Raw genomic sequence first — 19,232 nt, 5'->3', positions numbered from 1 at the left:
GGTTTGCAACTTAGAAATAGGAAAGAGTGATTGTATGGCAGTTTGCATGAAACAGGGTCCTGAGAATGCCTTTATGTAATTGGGTGGATGCATAAATGTAACTTAAAGAAAATGTACAATATTTAAATACTAAAACAACTAAATGTAGGCCTATAATATAAATGTGTTAATAGCAAAAAATCTGTTCCTTAGTTTATAATTTAGTGCATCTCCCGCATATGCCATATTGCGTGATGATCTCCCATCATATTTGTATGACATTTTACACTTACATCTAGGCAAATCTTACATAATGTTTGTTATATTTATTCGAGTTGATTATCAACTGTTGTTTTTTTTTACTATTACTGTGCTAATTATGTTTATTTATTTTTTAATGTTGTTCTTGCCATGAAAATAGCCATAGATGCTGATATGGCAATAAAAATAAACAAACAAACTTACATCTAGGCAAAGATGGAGTTGAAAACTGCTTTTAAGTTCTACTTCAGAATGTGTACTGTTGCACTTCTCCAAATAATTTGGAAATTCAGACTTTACGAGTTGATTGACAAACTTGTTTGTCATTCATGTTTTTAGCTCTTGTTAGTATGACATTGTTTTGTGCTGAATCTTCTGACTATATAGTGGTATTTTGGATTATGTGTTCTTGTTTGTGGAATCCTTGATGTTCGTTATCTAGTTTTGAAATAAATCTCTGCACATAGTGTAGGGGAATTTACAGTTAAGACCCGAGGATCAGAATGAAGACCAGGAGTAAGAGATGCAATCAACTGAAGAAAATTTTACTTGAATAGTTTGCAGTTTCATCAGTAACACTCAGCAAGGAGTTCGTGGCCACTCTTCAGGTTCAGGTCACTACATCATTACATCAGGTTGAATGATTCTGATTGGTTAAGACATAGATAAACTTAGAAAATCTCCACATATGAACATAGTTTGAAGCATGTCTCCATTAATTTTCTGGATGACACCAGGGGTCCTGGGTCCAGGGGTCCACCAAGGTCATGTATCAGCATTTCTGGCTTCATTTTGTCTGAAGATGGCCATTTCATCACCCCTAGGTGCCCGTTGTTCACCTTACGGAAGCCAGGACCTGTAACAAAAGATACTGACACACACACACAGATACACAGCTGGAGTTGGTCGAGCTTTAGCTCTGTTCAGGAAACTTTTTCAAAACATACTGATAACATGTACTTTCTCTCAGTAAGTGGTTCAGACAATATTCGTCATTGTTCTTTAGTGATTGAAGGTGAAAAATAAAATAAATGCTTTAACTGTAAAATGGTCACTTAGGAGACAGGCTGGAGTGACCCCAGTGACCTAGAAGAGTAAATATGTTTTAACGTGTGTTGGATGCTTCACTCAAAAATAAGGAGAGAGCATGTTCCAGTGAACAGACATGTAATTCTATAACTATGTAAATCTCATAATGACTTGGAAAAAGTCATTCTTGTCTTCTTGTTTTTATCCACTATATTAGTACAAGCCAGTTTACCGATGAGATTTATAACGTTTATTGTACTTCACACAAAATATGAAGAGTCTGTTTTCACTCTAGAAAATCACTGTAAGAGCTAAATATAATACAGTGCAGGTGTGCATTAAAATATTATCCATAAACTCTCACTCTCTCCCCCTTGCATTATCATCAACATACACAGCGAAGTGCACAGAAACACTCGTTACAACTAACAGTAAACAACAGTAAGCAGTGTCTGTCAACATTCGTGGGCGGGGCCTGTGGTTAATGTGACGTCACATTGCCAGGGACCTGCAAACGGCTTGTTCTGAGACACTTCTTATGATTTATGGGGATTCAAAAAAAAAGGAGTGGTTGGATTTTTATCATTATAGGGTGGTTGTGTACACACACTGCCAACACACATTTATAGCCAAACACCATGCAAAAGTGAATTTTGCATAATAGGTCCCCTTTAATATTTAGAAGGATAAATATTGATTAATAACTTGATTACAAACCAGTCAAAATGATATATGTTGAAGTGGCAGTGGATTCAAGAAACCACCACTTCAATAGTCACCCACACAGAGGATTGAGCTTGCAACCTTTATGCTTACACCACAGAGTCATTACACCAGCACAAGCTCATTTTCTTTCATTTATGTACTTATTACAAGGACAGTTCTCCAGAGGTTTAAAGGATTTGCTCAAGGACATTTAAGAAAGAGCATTTGTTTCTGTGTCATCCATACCTGGGATTGCACTTGCAACCTTTGGATCATGTTGAGGTATTCTCAGGAGGACTGATGTTTAGGTGGAGCAGTGTGTTAAAGACATCTCAGTGAATGTGAGATATGTGTGTTGAAGTATTTTAGGGGTTTCTGTCAAAGGCATAATGAGAATAAGCAAAGGCTATGTAGAATGACCTGCTCTTTTCCATACAGTTAAATTGATGCACACTGTTGACCTCCAAAAAAGGCACTGGGAAAAAAAAAAAAAAAAAAAATACCATAGCAGTAGTAGTCTATATGTTTTATGTGCTATTTTAAGCAATCTGTATCTATGCAATAGGTTTCTATGAGAAATAAACAGAAATTTAAAAGACTAAATCAGTTTTATTAGTATAGCACTTTATACAATGTACATTCACTACATTGTTCCACAGCAGTTTTGCAGAAAAAAGAAATAAATAAAGCTTTAATTGAAAACTTCATAAAAAATATGCCTGAATATACTTGTCATTAAGCCCCAGCAAGCAAGCTGTAGGCTACTGTTATTTACAGAAAATTCCCCTCCCCCATAGCGCTCAAATATGATTCACATTTGGATTTAATGTTATCTATCAAAATGTTCAGATGTGTAGTTGTTAAACCACCTGGCATTTCCAGTCTTGAAGCTCCATGTTTGAATAAACAGAGTGAAGGAATTCTTTTTCCATGATAACAATGCTTATATTAGTATTTTTATGCATAGCTATTGTGTAGTCTCATGTAGCCAGACCTTCAGACTGACGGCAGAAAGTTTGGACTCCATAGCAGCTTTCATTGGCCAAGGACCGCCCAGAGGCCATCTGACTGACATGTAAAGCAACCAATCACAGTAAATTTTGTTCCTCGTCATGTTTAGGGGCGTGAAAATGTATAGTCGTTGTCCCTACAATAGCAGACCGGTGTGTAAACACTTGACCAATGTGTAAAACACTTGGACATATTAAAGTCTATGCCGCGAACTTTACATACTTCACATACTTTTGAAAATCCAGCGTTAGTTGATCCTGCTCATTGTCACTGTTGTAAACACAACGGCTGGCTTCTTCCATAAGGGGGTTTGGCTTCACGGCATCTTTGTTTTTAGAGGCGGACCGTTAAAGAATATGACACACTGTCTCCCAGAAATCTTGTAGAATTCAACCAATCAGATGACGACTTTAAAACTTCTGAAGTGTTTCCAATTTTGTGTGCCAAATGCATCAGACATTCAGCCAATGGTCCATGACGTCTAAGGCTGAGACTAGCTATTGTATGACTTCAGAAGTCTTAGAATATAGTACACAAACTGTAAGAATGACTTTTGGAAGGTTTTTGGGTACTTTTTGTAGATGGTATCAATCATCTATTTTTAATCTATAAGCAAAAGGCATTTTGCAAAATATCTTCTTTTGTTTGCCATAGAGGAAGGAACAATAGGAAGGACATGTCATGAAGGTGAAAAAAATGATGACAGAATGTTCATATTTGGATGAAGTATTTTATTATTTTCAATCTTTATTATTTTAAGATACCCAAATGAACATAAAAATACTCCCACAAATATTGTGTAAAACAATCAATTTTTATTATTTTAAACTTGCAATTACAGAAAATGGCATTTTTGTTAGTCTGACATATTTAGAGATTGAGTATTTAATTTCTTTGCAGTGTATACTTGGATTGCCTTCCCCACATAATTGCACTAAAAACAAAGTATTTTAGGAGGCCTCATAATTATTTTTGGGATAGCTTTTTTTTTGGGGGGGAGCATGTCTATGCTGCCTTAACATGCTGTCTTCAAAGGTTTTGGAACAGAACAAGTGCAAATATTATCTCAACAAAATGATTGTCAATAAAATTGAATTCATATGTGCAGATTTGCCATGAAATCCCTCTTAAACAGTCTTTTAATATTGAATTTCCATTGTGTATTAATCCGCATAGATGTATTTTAACTGTATTGAACAAATTCTGAACACATTCTGACAAGCCCATAATGTACATCACTATCTGTCAACACACACAAAAGCTAATTCTGTTTTTTTTTTTTTTTCTGTATTACCCATAAGACCTTGGGCAGATTATGCCAGCCTCCAGGACTCAGCAGCTGGTGCAGTGGTCATCTGACCTCCGGAACACCTGTTTGTGTTTATATAGAAGAATCAGCGCTCGTTTGTCCTCTTGTTTAAACTCTTTTGTGCAGAGCTCACACTCTTTCACTTGCTCTGTTTTCAGTGGATGTGTTAACACTGTTGTGGGAGGTTGTTGTAATTAACACTCACAAAGCATTGGAGCATGTTTGCAAACACACACATAAGCACATACATAAATATCCCGTGCTCTCTGATGAACAAGGCAGTGACAGTGACTGGACTGTGAGCACCTGGTTCGCAGGAACATTTTCCAGTGAGTCTCTCATTTGTGCTACAGTGATACATCAAATCATGAGGCTTGTTGAGGAGAGGTGTGCTGTTACTTTTCTAGTAATCAGTTTTTTGTCTGGAATACGATTACTTGTGGGGATGTAGATTCATTTCAGTGTTTCTTTTAGCGAATCTGTTTTGTCTGTTCACCAAAAAGATTTCTCCAGATTTGTTTATTAATTAGTTCAGTGCAGTGTTGGGTGTAACGCGTTACTGTAATTAAATTACTTATCCACTGAAAATGTAAAGTAAGGGATTACTGTTCATTTTTAGGTAATTTAATTACAGTTACTTATAATGTACTTGCGTTACATACTGTAAATTAGTTCAACAGTTCTGTTTAAATCAATATTGAATTTAAAATCTAAATTTGTCGTCTAAAGGTATAAGTGAACACTGCCTCTTTAAAATCGTTAGCTGTAGTGCAGTTGCGCGTGAGTTCGCAACTTCGCACCAGTTGGCTGCGTAGTCGCTGTCTGAAGATGTCGGCAGAAGCGAGTGGCTGTTTTGCAGAATGGAAATGATCCAATTACTTCACTTTTTTGACACAGGTAGGCAAGAACATTACGGTAAAATGTAAGCTATGTCCTAGAGAGAAAACACTGCGCGCGCTCTCTGAGAGACGGTCTTCAGTCAGTGCGCTGTCAATCAAAGCACACACACATAGCCGCCTCTCGCGAGTGTCAAAGTTTCGCGGTTTATTACACATAAACGTTCAAATACACACACAGTTATGTCAAAATGACCGTCTTGTCGTATATTCGCGTTGGTTATGTGAATGTGAACAACATGTGTAACAGCATATTGTCTCCGTCCATTAGGTCTTAGTGTCATTAGTATTTAAAACATGCTACGGTCTACTATTGGCTGTCTGTATTATAAATGATAATCAAACAACAAAAGAAAAGCTTTAATAAGGATTAATCTATATTTAATTTATACAATTATGACTATGCAGTGTTATTTTATATTTGATTAATCAATTTCTGTGGTATTTTTACTTACTACTATTAGACCTACCTGGAAAAAAAAATATAGCATTGTTTTATTTGTATTTTTATATATTTTTACCGTGGTATCGACTTTGGTATCGAGTATTTTCGCACTTTTGGTGGTATCGGTACCGACTACTAGATTTTTGGTATAGTGACATCCCTAAAAATTAAGTATTATAAAGTAAATAAAAGTATTATAGTATATGTTTTAATAATGTTAAAATGTTTTAAAAAGCTATAAAAGGCTAAACTATTCCATGTTTGACTAAATTATTAAAAGAGTTTCCTTTCTATTGTCTATCCGGCCAAGGTTTATAGGGATTTTAAGAAGTAATTAGTAGCCTATGTTACTTATTGAGTAATTAAATTACTTTTCAGACAGAGTAATTAGAAAAGTATTTTAAATACAACATTGATGATGTAATTAGTAATCAGTAATTAATTACATTTTTGAAGTAACTTACCCAACACTGGTTCAGTGACCCTTCTGCAAGTTACATTGTTACATCTGTAGCTGGAGACAAGTCAGGTTTTTTTTTTTTTTTTTTTTGCCTGATAATCTAATAAGAAGCTTCAAGTGTTAAAATATCATACAGCTTTCCAAACAAAGCATTTTTTCATCCATTTTGATTCATCCAACTTGACCATTATGCAGCTACATAGCAATGCCCCAGAATACCCTAGGAACCACATAGCAACTGCATTAAAATTGTGGTAAAAACCAATCTGCATAGCAACACTCAGTTTATAAGGGCACTCACATTTTCTTGTGAAAATTTACGAATCTAATTCCTTTGTAAAACATTCAACAGGAGATTTGAGATTCTGACAGTGAACCGACTTAATCTGCTTTTGTGAGGCGACAAGCTAAAAGCAAGATCAAGATTGTGTTGTTGCCGTGGAGATCTGTGGTACCCGTGTGTAAACTCCAGTCTTTAATCTTTAGCTTTCATAGTTCTAAAAGACAAACCCGCAAAGATCCCAAAGATGTTTAAAGGCTTTATTTTCCTGTTCAAGGCGCACGGCTCTCGGCTCTTTCGCTACATCTCAGCTGTTCATGACATGGAAAGAGAAAGAAGAGACATGAAAGGAAAGGAGTTCTCTGCTTTTTAAGGGTGACCAGATCAATATGGTAGACAAACCCATTTCTCTTTGAAGAAAGTGTAGAGATGGACGTGGAGGAAGGTGGGGGGTTGTATTAATGAAAGTGTAACGTTCTGCTTGGAGTGAGCAGGGAGAGGGAGAGAGAGAAGTGACAGATTGGACCGCTGTCCCAGCTGATGACAGATTCCAATAGATTCACTGCCCATCTGAAATTCAAATCAGCTTACTGCTGAGAACCTGCCAGTCTCCTTGAGCAGAGCAAATCCTTTTCAGCCAATCAGATGTGAGGGGAGGGGCTAGGACAGCAATTAATTAGTGGTGTTTGCTGAGGCCTGCAACATTACTGTTGGTCACATTACTGTTTGCAATAATTATTTTCTTGTTATGGACCATCAACGATAACTGGAAATGTATGTTATTTATACTATTTTGTCTAAATAAATTAAAAATAAAACAATAAAACCTAAAATCAATCATTTTAAATGCTTACATTTTGTCATTACAACATTATTACTTATGAAAAATTGATATTCATTATGAGATTTGATAAAAATTAGTAAGAGTGCTGTTACATGTTTGAAGTTGCGATGTAACGGAAGTAGCGATGTATCTTTTCTTTTATTTTGTGATGTATATCTGAGTAAAACAGATTATTGAAAAAAAAAGTAGAATGAGGACTTGGTTCTGTCCACTGGTTTTTCATTGGATGGAGGCAGATCTGAACGTGAGGTTGCAGTTGATTGTAATAAGGGACGGGTTTATGAGATGAAATGATTGGAGAAGTTTGGCATGTGTCACCAGAGACAAATCTGTTGTTTCACCAGAAGACTGAGTTATATTTTTATCATGAAAAAAATGTAAAAAAATAAATAAATAAATAAATAATGCATTTAGAAAATTTCCATATAATGCCGACTTTATCTTTAAATGAGTGTTAGGTGGCAGCAAAGATTATCAGTAAATGTTAAATTATATGTTAAATGTAAAAATATGGGAAATGAGCATGAACAATTTAATATCTGATATTTGCTACATTGTGTTATACTGTATATATCTAATATCCAAAACTGATAAAATAAGCTGTTTCAGTTTGTAACAGATATGGCACTGATAAATTGTGCATCCCTAGTCTTTGCAGAGGACATCTGTCAGTACGTCAGATACTATAATTCATAATCAAAATGCTTCTTTTACTCTGAAAATATGTATTAATGACACTTATGTGAAAAATAAACAAACTACTTGTCTGAAAATGTCCTAATATTGAAGGAGGGACCCGTCTTGCCGTATATAGAGACGTCGAGGTGACCAGTAAGCAACTACGTAGCAATCACACACAACTTCTGACAACTTAATTTAAAAAAACTCAGAACACTTTAGCAACTGCATAGCAAAGCCTTAAAAGAGGAGAAGATTTTATGAGCTCGAGAAATACCTCATTATGTTTTTTTTTTTGTTTTTTTTGTGTAAGGATGGAAACCAGGCACCACCCATTGGATCATGTTGATGGTAAATGAGATCACACCAGCTCACTGAAGAGATGAAGAGCCTGTTTAGTGCTGTCTGTTTTAATCATCTTGGTATTTGGGACTGATATACAGTAAGTAGTGAGCTGTGTTCTATAATGCACCACATCCAGTTTCTAAATTAGAACCTCGTGGACTTTTAAATGTCAGGTTTTGTAAAACCTGAAAGTTGTCGGGGTAATGAAAAGCATTCTTAAATGATTGACCACACTGTAAAAAAAATGTCGTAGTTTTTACAAAATAATTTTGGCAGCTGTGGTTGCCAGAATAATTTTGTAAAAAATACAGGAAAACTGTAACACATTTACAGAACAAAATGTACATTTTACAGTATAAAACTGTATTTTAAGAAAATTTGAATGTAAACCAATAAATTCAACAATGCACACTACTACTAAAATCTGTTTTTTACCTTTAACATATACTGACAACCACCATAATAATGCAGGTGGTAAAAGAGAAAGCCACATGAAGAATCAGAGTTCAGCACAAGTAGCTTTTCCACGAGCTGAAATATAGACTAATATAAGAAGGTGCACAGAGTCATTCATGCAAACGCAAAACATCATCATGGTAACCCACAATACTTAAATAATGCAATAAACATTCATTAAACAACAGAAGATGTAACATAAAACCCTAATGTACATAACTGATAACAAAAACTATTAAGAAACATGATTATTTAAACAAAATACTTTCAAATGTGGAGTGTCACACAGGGAATTGTGGGAACATCAGTTTACAGATTTTGACTGTAAATTATACATTGATTTTGTTTTTGTTTTTTATGTATGTAAATTGTAAAATTTACAGCATTTTACTGTGAAAATTGCATAATTGTCTGGTCAGAGCTTTTACTGTTTTTCCCTGTATATAATACGGGAACTTAAGGTTAACCTATTTACAGTTTTTTTCTGTAGCATTTTTACAATATTTTACCGTTAAAATCACATTCATTTTTTACAGTGCAGGGTAGAATTTGTAAAATAACGAGTTTGGGAACCACTGAGCACTTTCAAATTACTTTTAACCCTTAGCCATGTTTCAAAAATCAGTTCTTATTCTTACACCTGCATTGTGGCAAACTTTTCTTTGAAACTCTTCTGTGCACAGTGAGACTATGACTGTGATTTGTTCAGATAACAGATGCCAAAAGGCGATAATAAGCACCCAAGACCCGTTATTACCCAGAATGCCAGAGCACAGGGCTTAGGAGAAACATGACGTCTGCCTTAATGGATGTCAGTGTTTCCAGAGAAACTCTGTCCATGCACATATTCAGGCAAGATGTTAAAGTTACACACTTTCTCTGAAGTTCTTCTGCGTGCTGCCTCTGCTTGAAGCATAGGGGTCAAATAGGGAGCGCCAACATCTAATTCCAGATATACATAATTTTTGAAGAAAATTTGCTAGTCTAAATTCTGACTGCCTTCAGTTACATAATGACATCTAGAGAAAAACAAACAAACAAACAAACAAACAAAAAAAACAGGAATAAACCTCCCAGCATAAAATACCAACTTTCCAACTGTTTTTGGTTTGTGCCTTTCCCTTTTCAGGAAAGCAATAAAGTGCCTATGGGCCATTTGGAGAAGATGAATACGGTAAGTGTAATGAAGTATGCTGTCTCTGAAGTATGTCATTTATTTTCCATTTCCACAGCTGAGGAGTAGGGTGACATTTTTCACTAGAACAGAATAAAAGACATCGACATCGGATTTGCTCTTGCGCATTTTGGAATGTTACACTTGGTCTAGGTGGATTGAATAATAGAAAAAAATGTCTTGGTCATTCCCCAGGGAGACGGTTTTTTCAATTACTTTTGGGAAAGCGCTAGACTGTGTTTAAATTATGTCATCTCGATGAGGCAAAAGTCAAACCTAGTCAAATGTAATAGTGAAAAGGATGGATGATCTTTTGACTTTTACAGTGTTGTCATGATAAATGATAAATAAATGTATTGCTATTTATTAATATTTTGCTTAATAATAATAATAATATAACATTATTATCACTATTAATTAATACTATCTAAACTATTTAATATTAATGATTATTCTTTTTAATTTTTTTGTAATTTTAACAAAGAATTGAATTATAATAAAACAGTAAATTGGTAGAAAAAGTGTCTTTAAAGGATTAGTTCATTTTAAATAAAAATTAAACTAAGCTTTACTCACCCTCAAGCTATCCTAGGTGTGTATGACTTCTTTCTGATAAACACAATCAGAGGTGTATTAATAAATATCCTGATGCATCCGAGCTTTATAATGGCAGTGAACAGGGTTCACGAGTATGAGCTGAAGAAAGTGCTTCCATCCACATCCATCCATCATAAAGGTGTACTCCACATGGCTCCGGGGGGTTAATAAAGGCCTTCTGAAGCGAAGCGATGCGTTTGTGTAAAAAAAAAAAATAAAAAAAAATCCATGTTTAACAAATTTATGAAGTAAAATATCTAGCTTCTGCCAGACCGCCTTCTGTATTCAATGTATGAAGAAAGTGTACAACTCTTGCAGTTCAAAAAGCTTTTATTTTACTTCATAAGTACCTTTAGGGAAGTCGCCTTACACAGGGGTGTTTAAGCAGTCTATTTTGCATGCCGTGGACAGCCGCTCATGAACACTGTGCAGCGTCCCCTAGATGATTTTTTTAGAGGGGTGCCACAGGGTGGCAGGGACCACAATGGAAGTTTGGGGGCATGAAAGTTTGGGGCACAATGGAAGTTTCGGGGGCCTAACTGGACACCAACAGCTTATGTAGGATACGTGGCAAGTGGGATGTCTAGAAAGCAGGGGTCAAAAGGTCGCAGGGACTGTTTTGACCAGGTGTAACTCGGGAAGGAAGCTGAGTTGGGGCTCCAGACCCCCAGCATGAGGGGGTACCCAAGTGACCCCCCCCCATGCCCTGAGTGTGGAGCCTCAACTCGGCTTGGTTCCTGAGTTACACCTAGTCAAATTTCCACAGGAAGTAACCGTATCTCTGAAACCAAGCCGAGTTGGGGCTCCAGACTCCCGGCATGGGGGGGTCACCCAGTGAGGCCCCCACACCGGTAGTCTGGAGCCCCAACTCAGCTTGGCTCTAAGTAGCTCGAGGGCGCCCCTAGTGGTGTCTGCCATGCCCCCTTGGGGCTCATACCCCACCTTACCCTCGGTAAGGGGAAAGTGTCCATTTCACCATTCATTTAAGAAGAATTTTTTAAATTAATTTTTATACTTTTTTATTTGAAAGTGAACTAATTCTTTAAGGCAACTAGAAGTCCATGTGATTTTCTGGTGAATTTACAGATTTTCCCACATGAAGCTAGTTCTTGGCATTTGCATGTTGTCATTTCTGCAGTGACAGATTATGCAAGTTGAATTAATTCGCTGTAATTTGCTCACAGCTGCTCAACCCAATTTAACTTGTATCTGTTTTCATTATATCCATTGGATGTGACATGGTACAGTTGCACCTTATGTGTCTTATATTTTCTCTTCTTACATTTTTGACACACCGCAGTCCAAAACTGTGTTCTTTCTGTCTTAAACAGGATTCTAGCTTTCAGTGCCTGCTGAGTGCATATATTGTAACTGTGGTTTCTTGCTCCAGTGCTTTCTTTTTGTTAATGGACTCTGTGTAAGAGTTTGAGTAAACATTCTTTAGCTTCTCTGCCAGGCTCTTATACAGAATTGGTGCAGTGAGTTGGAAATGAAAATATTGTTTTGGTCTTTAATATGCTTTTGTCTTGCTGATTTAATCACTGCCGTCTGTTTGTTTGAAAGTACAATTTTCCCAAATACAATTACGTTCATGTAAAATAACCACTGGTATATGCACTCTATGTAATTTGTATTACATCAAAAAAGTTTAGTAAATTATGTGTTCTAGTCGGTTTGCATGTGTAAGTGAGGGAGCGAGAGAGATGAGGGGATACAGCGAAAATGAGAGTTGTTAGAAAGACAGTGAGTAAGAGGGAGGAAGAGATAACTGGATAAACAAATGGGAAAATGAAAGATTTGTTGTTGATTTTTTTATTTCAGAAAAGCAGAAAGATTTGTGTGACATTTTAAGTCATGTTCTTCTCACAGTCTGAAGTCTAAACAGACTAAAGCTGTTTTGAATTGCAGCTGACAGATCTGGAGACAGAACCAGGAGGAAAGGACACACACGCACACTGCAGAGTCTCATAGCAGAATGGACCTTCCCACTGCTAACAGAAACACTGCAAAAAAATCATTTTTGTAGGTATTTTTGTCTCGATTTCCAGTAAAAATTTCTAAACAGGATAAATTTACTTAAATTGTTTAAACAGGCTTTTTTTTCTTTTCTCGTTTAAAGCACAAATCTATCAAAATTCATTTTGGACATTATTTACACCTTTTCAAGAAAAAAAAAGTAAAAATGAATAAAAAGAACAGATGTGAGAAATTAACAGACAATTACAGATAGAGTTAGAAAGGAAGAAAGAGAGAAAATGAGTGAGAGAGCAAGAGTGAGTCATGGGGAGAAAAAAAGAGGTATAGAGAGGAAGTCATAGGAGTGAGAGAGAGAGTTGAGTGATTATGATGCTCGTTGCTGGGATACTGAATCCTGTGTATTTGGAGTGCATGTGAAATGATGGAGAGGTGCACTGAGTGATGTGGGCTGACAGCCGTGTGTGTGTGTGTTTGTACATGTCAACACGTGACTACATATTTGCGGCCGTCTCTGTTTCTTTCCCTGCCGAAGCTGAGTGTGTAGATCTATACTAGTGATAAAGGCCACTGATGACAAACCCTATGGAATAACAAACGTCACAAACAGAGGTCTGCCAGTGTGATTAGAAAACGCCACCCTCAGCACCCGAATCCAGGATAAACTCTGCTGTTCACCACATTTTAAATGGGAACACTACGGAAAGTGTTTGAGTCCTATGAGGGCAACAGTAATACAGGTTTACAAATAGCTGAGCGCTCAACATCTCGCTGCTATCTGACCAGCAGCACATCTGAGGGAGAAGCTGTCAGATATAGCTAGTTTGTCTGTAGATGAAAATGTTTCTCAACCTTTTTCAGTACCCCTTACGGCCCATCACTAAAGGGTTAGTTCACCCAAAAATGAAAATTCTGTCATTAATTACTCACCCTCATGTCGTTCCAAACCTGTAAGACCTTTGTTCATCTTCGGAACACAAATTAAGGAATTTTGATAATGGTATATGACTCCTCAATAGACAGCAATATAATCACCACTGTCAAGGTCCACAAAGGTGCTAAAGACATTGTTAAAATAGTCAACGTGACTGCATTGGTTCAACTTTAATTTTATGAAGCGATGAGAATAGTTTTTGTGTGCAAAAACAAAACAAAAATAACGACTTTATTCAACAGCCTCTTCTCTTCCCTGTCACATGAGGGTGAGTAATTAATGACAGAAATTTCATTTTTGGGTGAACTAACCCTTTAAAGCCCAAGTACAAGGGTTTCTTCATTCATGATTCCTTTTTTTTTTTTTTTTAAAAATCAGTACTGAGAATGACATACAGAATTACCAAGCTTTCTTTCAAACTGAAGAAATATACAATCTGGTATTTTATAACTGCATTTAGATTGGCATTTTTAATTTGACTCTGTAAAAAAACAAACAAACAAAAAAAACAGCTTAAGATTAAGCAAGTTCAATTAAAATAAAATATATATATATATTTGGCAGTGTATCTGTTACCATGAAAATAGGAAAGAGCATTGCAGTAGTGTGGACAAATATATTTATAATGTAAACATATGTGTCACGATCACCGTCTGTTCCTGTCAGTTCCTGGACTCCATTTCCCATAATCCTCCCTGCCAATCACATGCACACTCCACACCAATCACCTGTTGCCACATACAGTTTAGCACACTACCTGGACTATAAAAGACTCACACACACACCACCCGATTGCGAAGTCTTGATTTGCCCCGGTGATCAACTCTGAGCGTTTTCTTGTGGACTGTTTACTCTGTTTCTGTTGGACTGTTTATTCGTTGTGATTCTCTGCTGCCTGCCCTGATCCTTGCCTGCTTACTGGACTGTGTTTGTTTGCCGCCTGCCCTGATCTCTGCCTGCTTCCTGATACCGTTTGTCTGCCGCCTGCCTCGACCCTTGCCTGTCCCTGTTTATGTTCTTGCCTTTGCCCCTGTCTACCTGTGTATCTGCTATTCTTAATAAAGCTGCAACTGGATCCCCGCTCTGCCGACCCATCATTACAGAAGACTTCGCCAACTAGCGATCCAGCAGCTATCATGCAGCTCACCACTGAGACTATCATTCAGACTACATTTCCCATAGGCCCTCATTCCTGGGACTGATTGCGCACACACCTGCATCACATCACACTCACACTATTTAAGCAGCACACACACACACACACACTGCGAAGTCTTCTGTATTCCGGTGAAGGCTCCCTCCGGTGGTGCGGGGGAGGAAGTGCGGGAGCCTCACTTGTGACAATATGTCTATATATATGTATGTATATGTATATGTGTCATATATATATATATATATATATATATATATATATATACTCTAAAAAATTCTGGGTTATAAACAACCCAAGTTGGGTTGAAAATGGACAAACCCAGCGACTGGGTTGTTTTAACCCAGCGGTTGGTTTAAATGTTTGCCCAACCTGCTGGACAGTTTTATTTAACTCAACTATTGTTTAAAAATGACTATATAATTACTATATGGCTGGCCTAAAATGAACCTAAAATTAAAAAATGAAAAATCAGACACATAATTACTAGAGGCAACAATAATAATCAAAAGGTCAACATTTATTAATAAGAAATTTAATACATGTTTATTGTTTAATTATTATTCATTAAACTTATTTATACATTTTCATTTATTATACATATTAATAAATATTAATTTCCAACATACTTTGGGTTCATTTTAAGCAAGCAATACAGTAATTTTTAAACTATATATATATAAAATTAAGGGTTCACAAACTTTTGAGCGGGTCGTTTTTATAAATTCAGCTATTTTTTTTTTTTTCTTGTGGACCATATGTAATCATTTTTTTATGTAAGATATTTTACATAAAAAAATGTTTTTATATGGTCCAGAAGACAAAAAAATAGCTGAATTTATAAAAACGACTCGCTCAAAAGTTTGTGAACCCTAAATTCTTAATACTGTGTGTGGTTACCTGGATGATCTACGACCGTTTTTTTGCTTTGTGATGGTTGTTCATGAGTCCCTTGTTTGTTCTAAACAGTTAAACTGAGCTCTGTTCTTCAGAAAAATCCTCCAGGTCCCGAAAATTCTTTAGATTTCCAGCATTTTTTTTGCATATTTGAACCCTTTCCAGCAGTGACTGTATGATTTTTTCAGATCCATCTTTTCACACTGAGGACAACTGAGGGACTCAAACACAACTATTAAAAAAGGTTCAAACATTCACTGATGCTCCGGAAGGAAACACGATGCATTAAGAGCCGGGGGGTGAAAACTTTTGAACAGGATATAGATGTCAAATTTTTTTTTATTTTGTTGAAATATCATTTTTTTCATTTAGTACTGCCCTTCGGAAGCAACAGAAGACAATGTTTGCCAGAAGACAAATTAAGTACAATATTCCTTGATCTTCAAATTCAAAAGGTTTTCACCCCCAATATTTATAAAGTCTTGTGGACTTTATGTAAACATTGTTTATGTAAAATATCTTACTCAGGACAGTACTAAATAAAACATGATCAGCATTTTGTATGATCCCTCTTTTTTTGTTAAAATATTCACATTTTCACAGATTCTGCAAGTGGTTCACAAACTTTTAAGCAGCACTGTGTATATATATATATGTCCACACTTTTTTCACGCATACAAAAATCTGCCTGTGCTTCCAGGAGGACGGTTGCGTAATTGATGCTGTGCATATGCCTGTGTGTTTGTGTGTATGTATTCGAGTGTGACGGGCATGATGTCTGTATAATGTACTTTTAATGTATCCGAGTGATCCTGTCGGTCACAGCTCTTTGTCTGGCTGTGATATTGTGACGTTCTGAGAATGGCACGGCTCATAAATCCTTTAAATTTAGCAGCACTGTTTCCGCTGAGCATACGTATGAAAAACGCTTCTGTTCACTTTCCGGGTTTAAATCGAGCTAGAGGCCTGGCGAGAGAAGCAGCATGAAACAACTGCAAAAAAGAAAAAAGGGAAACAGGAAAGGAGAGTGGGAAGAGCTGAAGGGAGAGTGAAAGAGAAACATACAGTTATGAAACCAATCATCAACAAACTTCTGAAGTTCTGTTGTTTAGGTCTAGTGACAATTGTAGGCTCCTCTGTGCAAGATCATCCAGAATGTCATTTCAAGTCGTCTTGTTTTGCTGGCTTCATATTTTTTTTGCCTTTAAAAGCACAAATGCGAGCCTTTAATGCCATAAGCAATAGAAAGCACCAGGACTCTACGATTACTGTCTTTCAACCCGTTTTTATGTTTAAACTGTTATTGTAACAGGCATTTTTAGAAAGTGGTTTCTGACAGCCTGCAATCTGTATTTGATACTAGCCTTTTTTTAATCTTATTTTTTTTTAATCAATGATTCTTGAGACCTTCATGAGGCCTTTAAAAACCAAGAATCTTATAAGTTTTGAGAACATATTTTAATATTCAGAATAATTCATACCAGCTTCTTTATGCTTTTGATATAATGGACGGAAATATATTACTCTAACAATAATAAATGATTAATTATTAAAATATAATAATTCTTTATGTATATTCTAGCGTCCATGCATCCCTACGTAGGACAAGCGGTGTTATGTTCAATGTTATGGTAAAAAAACATAATATACATGCAAATGTACACAATGTCTGTCAAATGAATATATTGAATATATTGCTGCACATTACTATGTTTGGATTAGTATGTAGAGTTAAAGGGTTAGTTCACCCAAAAATGAAATTTCTGTCATTACTCACCCTCATGTCGTCCCAAACCCGTAAGACCTTCGTTCATCTTCAGAACACAAATTAAGATATTTTTGATGAAATCGAGGGTATCTGATCCACATATAGGAAGCAAGTCATTGCAAGGTAGTAAAGACTTTTCTCCTTGTATAGAATCTTTTTGGCTTAAAGCGTTCTTTAAAATTAAGTCAAGAACCCTAGGGTTTTATTTTGAACCCACTTCAGTCTGGGTAACTCAGTGAAAGGTGAATGGGTAAGAGTTGAAGATTTTCTGTCGCACCAATAGGAACCAGAATGTCTGTTGAATGTCCACTGAAACTAATTAAATATTGTGAGCACCAAAGAAAGAGGGGTCAATAAAAAGGATTAATGTCCTTCACTTCAGAAGAGAAGGATGGACAGATAAAACCAGTTTGGCCAGCTCAGATGGCTCTCCTGGAGCAGAGACAGGACAAACTCACTCATTTGGAGAAGAAAAGAGATCATCCAATGTTGGAAACTCTGTCTCTATTCATCCTTATCCCTTGTCTCCTTTTTGTGTTGATTCCCACCGGGGCCGATGCTTGAAATGTCCAAGTAAAAATGATCTATGAGCGCTTTGTTAGAGTAGAGGCCATTGGGACAGACAGCAGAAGACAGTTATTCAGAAAACAAGCTAGAATAATGTACATGACAGGAGCTTTTCAGCGGCTTGGAAACCTTAATGTCTTTGGCTTCATCTCTCTCTCTCTCAGTTGGAGCCTTTCACTCCCTGAAGGTGTTAAATTTTAGTGAGTGATATGGATTACTCACAGTGTCATGGTAACAGTAACCGTGGAGAGGAGTGGGAGGGGTCAGGGTTCTCTGGAAACAGGGACTTACCGTACAGCTATGTTTATGGGAACCAGAAGCAACCTTAGTGAAGGTCACAAACTGGCTAACCAATCAAACTGGATATTTTAATGCTTTAGGCATTTACCAGTCACATCTCCAAGTGTTATGAAACACTGGTAAGTTACACTGTGTGTAACTTACCAGTGTGTTGTAATACACTCTTAAAGACAGCCGAGGTGAAACCTGCTCTCCTTATTACTGCTTAACTTTTTACCTCATTAAATATCCACTTAAATTAAAAATCTTTCATTTGTCACATTGTTTGTCTGTGTCCATTTAGAGGAAACTGCAGATGTAAAAGTGTAAAAGTGTTTTTGTATCTGACTTCTAAAATACTGTTTTATTCAGACCTGCTGACATGTTTTAATGAAGACGAATAGGTGTAGATATGGATTTTGTGTGTGTGAAAAATTAATAAATGTGTAATTCCTGTTCTGTTTGGTGCAGCCAAATGCTTGTTAGATTAATGGACTACATTACATGGTAGACAAATAGTATATTTTAGTTCTAATATTTATTAAATGAATATTTGTTGCTTTTATAAAAACACGAGGCAGTTTTTTTTTTTTTTTTTTTTTTTTTACCTTTTTATATTTTTATACTTCTGTAGTCTCAATGTTGAAAACAGTTGTGTTGTTAATATAATTTTGTGGATTTTTTTCAGGATTCTTTGGCCATGTAGCCTACACACTGTAACGCTGCGTCCGAAATCGAATACTACTCTACTATATAGTATGCAAAAAACAGTATGCAAACAGAGTAGTATGTCCGAATTCATAGTATTCGAAAAACAGTACCCGGAAAGTACGAAAAGGTGAAAAGTACCCGGACTTACTACTTCCGGCGAGATTCTGAAGTGCGCATACAATGGACACTTTACTATCCCATGAGGCCACGGGAGAGGATTTGTGAATGGGGTTGAAGGGATGTAACTGACGCTGGTAGGTCATGTGACGGTAAAAACATAGCGGATGTAGTACGTCTGAATTCATTCATACTACATGCATTCGTAGGCTACTATATAGAACATACTTTTTCACTGGTCGTGAAGTAAATTTAAATTCAAATGTAGTACCTACTCTACAGTACGCGATTTCGGACGCAGCCTATAAGTTTCAGGAGTGACAACCATATTTAAATGCGGGAGTGAATCCCCTAAATTGTCGTTAC

At 36.4% G+C, this 19,232-nt stretch overlaps 1 long non-coding RNA gene across 1 annotated transcript; it reads right to left on the bottom strand.

Annotated features, from left to right (window-relative positions):
- Positions 1 to 769: 769 nt before the first annotated feature.
- Positions 770 to 18,015, bottom strand: LOC127499078 (uncharacterized). The gene is made up of 2 exons (XR_007926037.1): positions 17,202 to 18,015; positions 770 to 1,111 (listed from the first exon to the last, which is right to left on the bottom strand). It is a non-coding gene; the product is annotated as an uncharacterized LOC127499078 (long non-coding RNA).
- Positions 18,016 to 19,232: the final 1,217 nt, after the last annotated feature.

Source organism: Ctenopharyngodon idella, chromosome 17 (assembly GCF_019924925.1).
Source record: "Ctenopharyngodon idella isolate HZGC_01 chromosome 17, HZGC01, whole genome shotgun sequence".
Classification (NCBI taxonomy): Eukaryota; Metazoa; Chordata; class Actinopteri; order Cypriniformes; family Xenocyprididae; genus Ctenopharyngodon; species Ctenopharyngodon idella.
The sequence above is the reverse complement of the archived record's forward strand: the minus strand, read 5'-3'. Positions and strand labels throughout refer to the sequence as shown.